The sequence below is a fragment of the Conger conger genome, chromosome 2, assembly GCF_963514075.1.
Source record: "Conger conger chromosome 2, fConCon1.1, whole genome shotgun sequence".
NCBI lineage: Eukaryota > Metazoa > Chordata > Actinopteri > Anguilliformes > Congridae > Conger > Conger conger.
In genome coordinates, this window is record NC_083761.1 from 55338571 (window position 1) to 55351633 (window position 13063).

Below are 13063 nucleotides of genomic sequence, written 5' to 3' on the forward strand. Positions count from 1 at the left end.
TAACTATGTAGGAGAGGTAGTTTGGGACATATATGGGTATACTGAGTAAAATTGATAAGTCTTCCTTTTGAAGAAAAGCGGTCATATGACAGCTGTTCTCATACATCATTCTTGCATTTACAGCCAGATGGAGCATCACTCAGACAGCACAGTAAATTGTAATGATTTTACCTCCAGTAAATGGAAGCTACACGATTGCCCCTGTGGGGTGTGTGCCTCCTGCCTGTCCATTGACAAGCTAACTGTAAAGACTGGAACGGATTTGCACAAAATCTGGTAAATTGTTTGAATTTAGGAGCAGGGTGAAATTAGGAGAGTTTAAGGCTGCTAAAACTGTTGTGGGTGGCGGAGGTATGTACACTCTACTGAGTGCCACTATGGTTATATAAATGCATCAGCTAAGGGCAGAGCTTGCCTGACACAGGCCTCTGCTTTCAGATGAGTCCTGTTATGTTTAAACTGAATTGTCCAGAAGGTGGATTCCCTTCAATGCCAAGAAGAACCTCCCCCTGAAAGTGAACCATTGATGCCATTGGTTTACATACATATGCTTCAGGGCACATTTGGGAGTAAGTGCCCTTGGTCACTATCTACTCATCATCTGAACTCATATGTTATTATCTGTTTTATATGCATAGTGTTTCAGGTTTTATGATGTAAGTAATTTAATACAGCCTGGATTATTAAATGGATTATTAGAAGGGTATTCTTTTGTAAATTCCAATTATAGTGGAAGTGTTCTGCATGTTTTTGGAAAGTTTATCAGGAAACATATTTGCGTGTACAGTACAGTATGTTCCTCCATATATGTGTGTGTGTGCACACGTGCATATGCTGCATATGCCATGTGTGCGCTTATCTATTTGTGTGTTTGTATAAATGCATCTGTGTCCCTCTGTGGAATGTCATCTATAACCTGCCGGTTTATTAGAATGGCAGCACTGGTGCCAGCAAAGATGGGGAGAGAGATGTGAGAGGAACAGATGCCTTGGCACTTGTTATGCACTCACCAGGATAAACTACTTAGCCGACAGCTCCAGCTGTCAATTACTTCCTGTGTCCACCACCCCCCCCCCCCCCCTCCCAGCCCCCTGCAACCCTGCAACGCAGCAGGTACTTAAGCTGCAACTGCACCTGTCACTTCATTTGTCAATCAGACCCTGAGTACAGGCAACTGATTGGCAGCTGCAGCCATCAGTCACAGGGGGTGCTTCACAGCCAAACTCAGCTGTCAGATTATTCCAATAGTTTCCTCTAGCGGTGTGCATATCAAGGCCTTAGTGCATGGTATTCATAGGCACATACGCAAAAAAAAAAAAATGAATCATGGACTTGAGAACTCACTGAGAAGAATAATTGCTATTGGGTCAGATTTGTTTTAGAGATTGTTAATGATTCTTGCTTGCTTTGTTACTGGGGTTTATCCAAGGCGCTATTTTTACAAACATAAAAGGAAGACACAGCCGAGGGTATTGGTATTCCTTTAAAGTGAGAACATGTATGAAATAATAGGCAAGACATAAAAGAATATGCGTTCTCATTCAACAGAGTGTTAGCCTTTAAACTGGAAAGCCTCTGTGCTGCTGTGCTAGATTATAAGATAAAGTGCTCGGCACAAAATGGTGGTCCCTGATGGTTTGGCCTGATCTTATGTTAAGATAAGAGCCGGAAAATGTTGAATATGGCATGTGTTCTCTCAAACCCAGACGCTGACTTCGTGATTTTAAGCATACGTGTGTGTGTACATATACAGTATATGTCCCCCAAAATGGGGGGACTATATATAAAAAGGGCTGCAATTCCAGCAATTCCATGGTTCACTCAATATGGATGTAAATACCCACAAATTAAAGCTGATGGTCTGCACTTTAAGCTCACGTTCACCGTTTCATTTCAAAGCAGGAGCACAGATCCAAAACAGCAGAAATTGTGTCACTGTCCAAATAATTATGGACTCCACTGTGTGTGTATATATATTCTCTTCTTGTCTTGTCTTTTTAAAAGAGTAGCTCTATTTCTGAGAGAGCTGAGCTGATATATGTCCAGAGGCCTTGTGTTTGAGCACTGTGGGGGGCCCAGCCATCAAAGGAAGGCCCGAGGAAGGGCAAGTAAAGGGCTTCTCTAGGAACATATGCTGATGGCATCTGATGTGAGTCTTTTCCTGGCTGGGTCTCTGCAGTATAGAAGAGCAATGGCATTGATCTTGCTGTATTCACTGGACTTCGGCTATAAGCTTAGAAGGGTATATTTTTCAAACCTCCCATGGTGGGATTGAGAGCTGTTCTGGAAAATAATTATCTGCTCATTTGGATTGATTCATTGACATTTGAATTCATACATTTTCATTTATTTTGGGTTGGGTAATTATAATGCTGATAGCTATAATGGTATTGGTATAATACGGGTTGACATTTAGATAATTGCCCTTTCATGGGAACAATGCCATTGGTTGCATTGGCATTAGGATTATATGGTTTCTGGATCATTACAGCTCTTGCACACAAATTACAACATGCTCTGTGAACTAAAGTACAGTATGCAAATGTGTATTTATAATTGACATTTCTGATTGACAGAAATACATTTCAAAATTAACTTTTTTCGGAAAAGTTAGCTTTTTTTCGTGCGCATTTACATGAGAGCCCTCAAACTTGCATAAGAGATTACCCCCTAGACAGTCGCCATCACCTTGGGCCGGCATGCACAGTACTCCAAACACACGGGGCACCTGAGGAACCATATGGAAAAGAAAACAGCCCCCCCCCCCCCCCCCATGGAGGAGGGAGGAGGAGGCAGGGGGTTCAGAGGACGAGGGAGATGATGGCTGAGGAGCAGAAGGTGAGGGCGTGTCCCAGGCTCCCCAGTGTGGTGACCTTCCCTCGGCGAGGGGTCTGGACCCCGCTCCTCAGAGCAGCCCTGGCAGGGAGCTGCTTTAAGTCAATCCCTTCCTCGCTCGCATGTCACCCACAGATCCCGCTCACATACCACCGCCATTATTATTCATGAGAACAAAGTTGCTGGAAACACCTCCCGTGATTGTAAAGGTCAGAAATATCGCTCTGTATACGGCGTATTCTCACAATGACAACACAGTGTATAATTCTATTGTGTAATGTGGCCAAATTAACATGGTGTTACTGTTCTTAAAATGGTAAAGATTATCAATGAAGACCTTCTGATTAATAGGGGGCTCCAACAGGAAAGAATGGTGGAAATGCTAGAAAATGGACAGCTCTGATAAGCACACATTTACATGCAGTATTTTTTGTGTTATGTCGATCAAAATTAATTGTGGTTAAATAATTGTTACAGTAGTGTCTTAAGGTGAGGTTTCAATTTTTTTGTATTGTTTCAAATTCCATCCGTAGAACATGTAGATCCAAAACAGGGCTTGTAAAAAGAAAGTTATTGTTATTGTGACAGTTATTTTAACTTTACTTTAATAACTGACATATCCTGGTAGGCCTCAAATATGTTTCCAAGGGTCCTTTTATCAAAAATAATGAAAGTTAAGATAAATCAGGGTCAATGTAACATCAGTGATTGCCAGTGCAATGATCAGCTGCAGGGTGAGCTGGGACCTTGCGGATGTCAACTGTTTTGTGAAGTAAACAGAGCTATGCTAGATGCCACGCATATTTTTTCTCTCTCTCTGTCTAAAAGTGACAGGTGTAAAAATGACTGCACAGGTGTTCTTTTTTCCTTTGTTTCAGAAAGTAATGGATAGGAGAGCCAGCCTGGGATGGCAGGGTGGGCCGCTGACAGTGAAAATACTTGCCCGGTTACTGATAAGGAAGATGTTCTCCCTTTTGGAACTGGGGTTGTGGAATGATTCAGGAATGGAAGCCTGCACTCGTGGATTTATGCTTGGAAAGTCACAATCCATGCAGCAAAAATGCAGCTATTTTGAGGTAAGACACTTATTTTTACTTATGGTATATATTACCCCCTCCCCCCACAAACACACAAACATGCATATACATATGATATGTATGCTGCTTTTCAGTGCTCTATGACTCTGATAACAAAATTGAGTATTAAATATTGTATTAATGCTCACTTTTGTCTTTACTTTGCTAAAAACAAGGGCTTTTCAAATGGGATTTACAGACAAATCACTTAAGCCATGCCAGGCATTCGGAAATGCAAGACTGCTAATTTGTGTTTATTCTTGGCGCTGCTATGCTGCCATTCTAAAATAAAACTGTGGAATAGTCATACTCATTACATATGTGTGAGGAAGCCATGGGCTGTGTCTGTATGGGCATTACAGCTCGGCCCATGATTCCAGAGTGAACGCTGGTGCTCAATTATTTTGAAGAAGCTATACCTGGAAGAGTCGGCAACGTGTCAAGCCTGCATATTTTTTTAAATTAGAACTCACAGGGAGGCATGACCAGAGAAAGGGCTTTAATTACCATACTGTTTCACAGCAACTTTTTAGAAAATCGAACAGCTCAAACCTTGAAAGAGGCAGCATGTTAAATTAAGCACCAGGACAAACGTGTTACTGCCCAGAGAACGGCACACTTTATCACCTCACATGTGACCCGACTAAAAATGGTTTCTTGAGGTTGTGGAGTTTGCTTTTCAGAAGATTCAGAGAACAAAACCATATAAAATATATGCATTCACACATTGAATGTTGTCCATCAAAAGGCTGGATTCATTAAAAAGCACAGGGGACCTGATAAAACTTCTCATAATTTCATTTTCAACAATCTAGCATTTCTTTTAGCCTGCCTACAGTCAGGTTAGCCGACCCCCTGCGCCTCCCGCCTATGACTTAATGCAGTATGCATGGTGTTTTTAATGAGGCTCAGCTGTCTGCCTTGAGCAAGCCTATTCCTGTGATGTACCATTCGTTCATTTAGGCTCTCTTCATGATGTTTTTTTTTGGACATTCATTTAAAAATAGTGACAAACGAAAGATCTATGCGCTTACAGTGATGACCGATGGAGCGATCACTTCAATGTTAAATCTAGCCTGCTGCGTTGAATGTGGTCTTTGTTGGGCTCTGTTGAAGCAACACACACATTATCCATAGAATACATACATACATAGTGTGAGAAAGTTATATAAAAAAGATAGCTGTTCGGCAGATGGTTGCGGCCCACTTGATCAAGATCAAAGTACATACAACATTATTTTCTAATATTTTCTAAATCAAATGTTGTTGTGTTGAATTTGTTTATTGGCCGTTATTTTTCCACATATACTGAAAACATTTGTGCACAATACTTCCATAACTTGTCTTGCTGCCAGGCAAAATGTAGTAGCCATTGAGGGAGCACTGGGCATTATTAAAATTAGACAGAACTAATTATGTTCAATATGTGGGTGTGATTCTTGGATGAAATACTCTTTTGAGCATGCAACCTACCATTTCTCACAGGTTATAGCAGTGGAATGAAGTGTGTTAGACTCTTCTCGGTCAAACATGGAAACAATGAACATGGCCTTCCTATCAGCTATTCTCCATCATTTAGTATTTCCTGTTTCTGTGACCTTTGAAAAAATGAAAAAAAAAACACACTAAACAGATTGACCTAGTACTGTTACATTTTGTTTCCTAGATATTTTTACATTGACGATTAAAAACAGAGCTATACTGGAAGCGAACCTGTCCTCAAAATGGTACAAAGTAAAACATGACACATTTCTTCAAATATTAAAGCAAGATTACTTTTTAATTTAAATTTTTTACAGATTGTAAATAATAAAAAAGGAAAAAGTAAGTAACATTAATCCCCCTTACCCTTACTTGTGAATTTGGTATATTTAGGATTATCATATACAGATTGTAAAGATACTATGAGTAGACTAGTGGTGAAGATTATTGTAACTGAATTTGTTTTGGTTGCCTCTCATATGATGTGATGTGTATTGTTCTCTTTCTTTACTTGTATTTTATTATTCATTATTTGTGTATAATGATCCAATTTAATCACTTACTGTAAGTAGAATAATAGTTTTCTAAATTCCAAGTGCTTTGTACATTTAACCCTCGAGATTACACTCATAACTGTTTGCAGGTGACAGTTAATATCATTCATTAAAACATTTTATATTCCAACATAGTAAATGCTAAAAATGTTATATAGGAAGATAATGTAAATGTTGCCATTTTTTCTGGAACCAAAAGCTTTTTTATGGCCTGTCGTTTCTTTACTTCAAGTAGCTGAAGAAAAAACTATAGCTTTTCATCTGCACAATGTCCCCTTCATTTGAAAATTGAATATATTGTTTGGCACAGTATCTACAGCCAGATATACAGGAACTAAAAACTGTTGATAACTTCTCTTTGCATAGTTGTTTTACAAACCATTTGTTCTACCAGGAACAGATTTAAAAATCAGTCATACAGCGATTCAAGAAAAACCACCTGATGGAATTTTATCTTTTTTCATTCTCATTGTGATGGAGGGATCCAGTCTAGTGCAAACCTTGATTCATATCTTCTATAAAGCCATACTAGAGTGGGAGCATGCAAAGGGGCCATTTTATATTCAGGAGATACTCCAGTCTCTCTGGTCAGCTCCACTGTGAGCTGATTGAACACAGTGATAAGATTTAAATTCCATTGCTGCTATGATATGAGCATTTGATGATAGTAGATCTTTCTCCCTCGCATTCTAAGTTAGATACTCAGCTGCCTGCAGAGCAGAACAAACATGACGCAGGCTTTCTTGCATCTATAGATTGTTTTGTTTCTCTGGCATGCTTAAATGGTAAATGGTTGGCATTTATATAGCGCCTTTATCCAAAGCGCTGTACAATTGATGCTTCTCATTCACCCATTCATATACACACTCACACACCGACAGCGATTGGCTGCCAAGCAAGGCACCGACCAGCTCGTCAGGAGCATTTGGGGGTTAGGTGTCTTGCTCAGGGACACTTCAACACAGCCCGGGCGGGGGATCGAACCGGCAACCCTCCGACAGCCAGACGACTGCTCTTACTGCCTGAGCCATGTCGCCCCTTAATCAAAGTAAACTAGTTACATGGCAGTAGAAAGAGATACAGTGGTTGAAATGTGTGCCGCACAAGCTCTCAGCAGTAGTCCTGGGCAGCGATTACAATCGATCTTTTATTTAGTCATTTAATAATGCCTTATTTCACCTTCTGCTGCACAAAAGACTGGTATTTAATGCGTAACGTTTGCACTAATCATCCTATTCATCCAGTTCAGGAGTAGCCTACATCTACCACACATACTGCTGCATGATTTTCCTTTGTTTGATTGAGGAACATTACTATAGTATATAAGAATATTTATTTATTAATTCATTTACATGATATTTTCATCAAATATAGGTGATCTTTGAACTATATTTGATGTAAAAGACATTTAATTGAGAAGCTGATATTGTTCATTAAATATAGTAATTCTGAAATTTCATTGATAACACAGAAAAATAAAACCATGTAGCTATCTTCTACAGAAGGTGAACATAGAGGTATGATACTTGTCATTTAAATTATTTTTATATTATAAGAAATCAAATTACATTTCACACTACATTCTGTAATGGATTCCACTACCTTTTTTCTTAGTGGTATCACAGTATCAAACTGTGCTCTACTTTTTACAGGCCAACAAACTATAAATGTGTTATTACTTATTCTTACTTATTCATGCGATTATCTAATCAGCCAATTGTGTGGCAGCAGTGCAGTGCATACAATAATGTAGATATGGGTCAGGAGCTTCAGTTAATGTTCACATCAACCATCAGAATGGGAAAAAATGTGATCTAAGTGACTTTGACCGTGGAATGATTGTTGGTGGCAGACAGGGTGGTTTGAGTATCTCAGGAACTGCTGATCTCCTGGGATTTTCACACACACTAGTCTCTAGAGTTTGCTAAGATTGGTACAAAAAAGCAAAAAAAATCCAGTGAACTGCAGTTCTGCAGACAGAAACGCCTTGTTAATGAGTAACGTCAGAGGAGAACGGCCAGACTGGTCAAAGCTGACAGGAAGGTGACAGTAACGCAAATAACCACAAATTACACCAGTGGTATGCAGACGAGCATCTCTAAACACACAACACATCATAACTGTAAGTGGACAGGCTACAGCTGTAGAAGAAAAAGATAAAATAGCTAATAAAGTGTGTGTATAAGCCACATTATTGAGGCCTATTTGATAAGATTCATTTTTCAAATTATTGATGTAAAGGAGTTGTGAAATCTAAATGAGCTAATGAAATCCCTTATTGAAGAGATGGTTCTGATGGAAGCCCATCCTTATTGTACATTTGCTAATCCTGTCTCTGGCAGGCTGATTTTGTCCAGACAACACTGTTAGTGTTAATCTTGTTAACATAACATGGAAAATGTGATTTTGCTAACAACATATTTACAGATATTCTTGCTTCATTTGTTTCACCAGACAAGTTGGTGTATATACATGTAGGCAACCAAACCAAAAGACTGAATCCATGCAGTCCTTACATTAAGCATTTCCTGAAACGGAATGAGCTGTGCATGCTAAATATAGATTACATACAAGGTATAAAAAGTAGGTGAGCTAAGAAAAAATGTGTTTCTGTAATTCTACAGAAGATAGAATGATATCCGATAGAGATTAGTGATGAACTTTACAATTGACAGGTCTATGTAATTTGAAATGCATTGTTTTAAATTACTGTAAATAACTACACCTGTAGTCTATACATTGACAGCTGGTCTGTGTGTGGGTCCTTAGGTGTACAGTGCACGGTATGAATAGCATAGACACCCACAGTGCAAAGTCAACACACTATTTCAAGCACTGTTTGGCAGTCCATGCCATTATCGAATGGAAAAAAATAATATTCTAAAAAAATATATTTTTTGAAGAACAGGAATTGCAGAGGAGTGTCCTTCATAACACGATGACTGTGTAAGACCTTGTGAACATAACATAGAAAAGAAGTTTTTGAACATATGAGCAATGCTAAAATCTAACAACATATTTACAGATATTACTGCTCCATTTGTTTACTCTGATGAGATTTATTTACATGTAGGCAACCAAACCAAAAGACTGAATCCATTCAGTCTTTACATTTCATGAAACAGAGTGAGAGAATGAGCTGTGCATGCAAAATATAGATTACATACAAGGTATAAAAACTAGATGCAGTCAATTCAAAAATGTGCTTCTGCAATTCTACACAAGACAGTATGATATCTGATAGAGGTTAGTGATGAACTTTACAATTATCAGGCCTATGTAATTTGAAATGCATCATTATAGATTACTGTAAATAACTGAATGAATAGCATAGACACCCACAGTAAAAAATCAACACCTTATTTCAGGCACTGTTTTTGCAGCCCATGCGATTATACAGTGGGCTCCAGATTTATTGGCACCCTTGATGAATATGCAATATGGATGGATAAAACATCAATAACCCATTGCCAAATTTGACGATATAAAATATACCTACAAAGTAGGTATAAGGTGCCTCTCCTTGAATGCATTTGATTCTGCCGCCAAACATTTTGATGGTGCATATGGCCAAAACGTTCAATTTTGGCCTCATCTGACCATAGCATTCCCTTCCAGTCATAATTATAAGGGGATTTGGCAAACTCAATACGCTTGGGTTTGTTCATTGTGCTCAGTAAGGGCTGTCTTTGTGCCACCCTGTTTGTGCCATACCAGAGTTTGCTGATATGGAGGTGCCATTTTAGTTTTCTTTTTTTTTTTTTACTTTTCTTTTCAACTTGGGTTACAGTACCTATGGCCTCCCTCGCCATCTTCTTCACCATCCGTGGGGATAAAATGCATCCTCTTCCTGGCAAATTTGGAACCATTCCATATGTTTCCCACCTTTTTATTATTGCCTTTACTGTGCTAAGTGGAATGTTGAACTGTTTCTGTATTTCTTTGTACCTGTTACCCGACTTGTGATGGTCAATTACCATTTGTGTCTTCTGAATTGACAGTTTTTTGGCTTTTCCCATGCTAATGGTTGAGAAAGGGATTTTGCATGCTTGGTACCTCATTTTTTATACTCTAGTCAAACAGGAAGTGATGGAATCACACAATCTAGTTAGCCTGAGATTAACTAAATTCAAGTAAAATTGTATTGCCAATTTCACTTTGTTTGATTTCATCTACAATAATTGTTAGGGGTGCCAATGATTTTGTTACCAGTGGCTTTCACAGAAAATGAGATAACTAAATAAAAAAACATTGAAACATGAGAGCAAATGTATTGAAATAAAAGTATATAGTTTTCAAACATAAAATATAAATAATTATCCATATTTTGCAGCATTCTTTCTCTATTTTTATTAAGGGTGCCTAGGGACCCCACTGTATCTATTCAAACAAAAATGACAGCAATCACTCCAGCACCCCTTCTTCAGCTATGGGTAATTTAATGATCAGTGCTATTTCAGAGTGAATTCACCCACTTCATCCAGGGCTCTTCGTATCACTGCTACATATCTAAAGAATAGCGGCCAATCCCTGTGCCCATAAACACTCAATTGTTGCCCATAATAAATATTAATATAATAATATGTTTTGAACACACATTTGTCCAAATATGTCTATGGCTGTTATTCACCATAAACACCCCTTTGGTTATTTTAATGACTATGCTAAGGACCACCAAGTCCAAGGTTAACAGTGCACTTTGTCATAAACAAGTTTGTGATAAGAAAGAAAAAAAACACTATTTGAACCACCAGTATATTAATCATGATTTCAGCACTCATATTTAAAGCAGAAATAATAGTAACTGTGCAGATGCAAGATTTTACAGAATTACAGAAGACTTCTAGCCTATGGCTTGTATAACCAGCACCGGCGGCCCAATATCAGCTGTAGTATGTGAAGGGCATCAAACAGTTTTCATCCTGGTAAATCTTCAGCTTTCAGGGATATCACTTAGATCAGACCGCAATGCTACAAAACATGACGGCACGACAGATAACAGAAAAATGCAGTCATAAATGGATGCTGCCCGTTTATGGATAAATACCAGAAATGTTAAAAGTGAATTGCTGAAACAAATTATGGAGTTTAACCGTTTGTTTCCTCCGTCGACTCGCTGTCTATTTCAGGGTTTCGATCGATTTATTAAAACGCAGTGTCCCCTTCACTTGACCCATATGTCCCACAAGACATTGGGCTTCTCAGCAAGCATGCTCTTGAGAGCTTTCTTTCATTGAATATACGTTTGGATCAGGTTCGAATTGTAATGGATTTGAATGTTGCATACTATATTGTATATATTTTCGTTCGTTTTGGCTAGTAGATTACTTAAGAATTTGACATTTTAGTTTCGTTCTGAAAAGAAGCTTCGTAGCTATTTCCTCTGACCTGGCGATACCAGTTTTTGTCCTATTTTTCCATATTCGTTTTGACGAAACCTTTACATTTATATGAATGTCAGTCTCCCTCGGTTGTTAAATTTGAATTCACAACAGTGGTGGGGTAACTTTCGTTTCCTTATTTAATCACTTCGGTTCCACTTGCACCCGTAGTGTTCAGTCTGTGCAAAAGCACGAGAGAACAAACAGCTTGCCTATCCGCGTGTATCTGTCAGGTCTGGAGATGGGAAGGCAGCACCCCTGTTGCAGCGGCAATGTGAAGGTATTGATAAAGAAATGTTTTGCTCTTTGTGTACCTGACGTTCTGGAAGTCATAGATTGTAGCGACGCACGTTTGACATTATGATATGCAACACCCAAATGCTGCAAATCTTGGATTTATTTCTACATATGGCCACTTCTACACCGTGAGAAGCGAGCTTCTTTGAAGTAGCTGTCCAAGTCGTTTGTTTGATCGCAACAGGTAAATATATTGCTATTCACATTCCAATATTCGACGTTGTGTGTTGTTATGTTAACTGTGCTGTGTGAGTGGGAAACTTTCGAGAACCTTACTGAACAATGTATTTGAATGTATCTTATATTAATGCCATAGCTATTAATGTATTATCAGTAAACAATATCTTATTTTAAAAAAGATTAGCAAGAAACATCAGCTTGACCTATGATGTAGCTGTACCATTCCAAATGACTGCAGCTAGACATACTGTTCGTAGTTATCATTATGGAAGTAAGTTTTAGGCTAAACCTTTACTTTATTGTATACTTCTCAACCTGCTGAAATAACGTTTTTATTGCGTTTCCTGTTTTTCCATATTATCCTAGGTGGTATTTACACATTGGTTCGTGCTGCACACTGTTAGGATGGTTTTATATAATTCCATCTATCTAAATCTATAATGAATGAATATGTACTAGGTAATACTACTGTATAATATATTATACATTTTGGTATGTTGTTTGCCCCTGCAAATATAGTAGATTTCGGCTAATAATGGAAACGGTCTAAATTATTATGGATTGTAAAATTAAGAGTGGCACTATAGTAAATGTATGACAGATTTTTTTTTGTAGATTGGGTTAAACCAGTAAACAATTTTTTTGTACATGCATATCATTGCACAGTTATACTTCTTACATACTTTTAGGCTATGCTACTTATGGTGCAGTGTCAGGTCATTTTCAACAGACATGCCCTGTGTATTTGAATGAGCCTCTCCTGCCTGATAAGTTGTTATTCATTTAAATGCAATATTAAGTTTGAATGTGGACATTGTGTAAAACTGCATGGTTATGTGTAATTGTTGCTTCTAGAAAAAAAGGGTTTGTGGCTGGGTGATGACAGAATTAGGCGATTATAGTTTTAACTATTTGTGCTGTCTCCTGATTCCAATTTATTTAAAATATGTCACCAATGTTTAGACCCAAGCTATTGATGTGTAGTATTGTTTTCAGAAAACCAAGTGACTCAGGATATCCTTAGTCTCTGAGTAGGTCCAGTGACTGCTATTTGTCATTTGTTATCCTCAGACCACCCATATGTCAGACCATTAAAATTATTTTTAATGAACAAAAATATCCATGTAGCTATTGAGTAGAAATATTATATAAAATGCTGGCTTTTAAAATTAGATGGACTTTGTGGAGATTGAATCTTTAGATATGCATATATTGTCATGTTGAGATTTTCAAAATTTCGAAATGGTATTAAAATGAC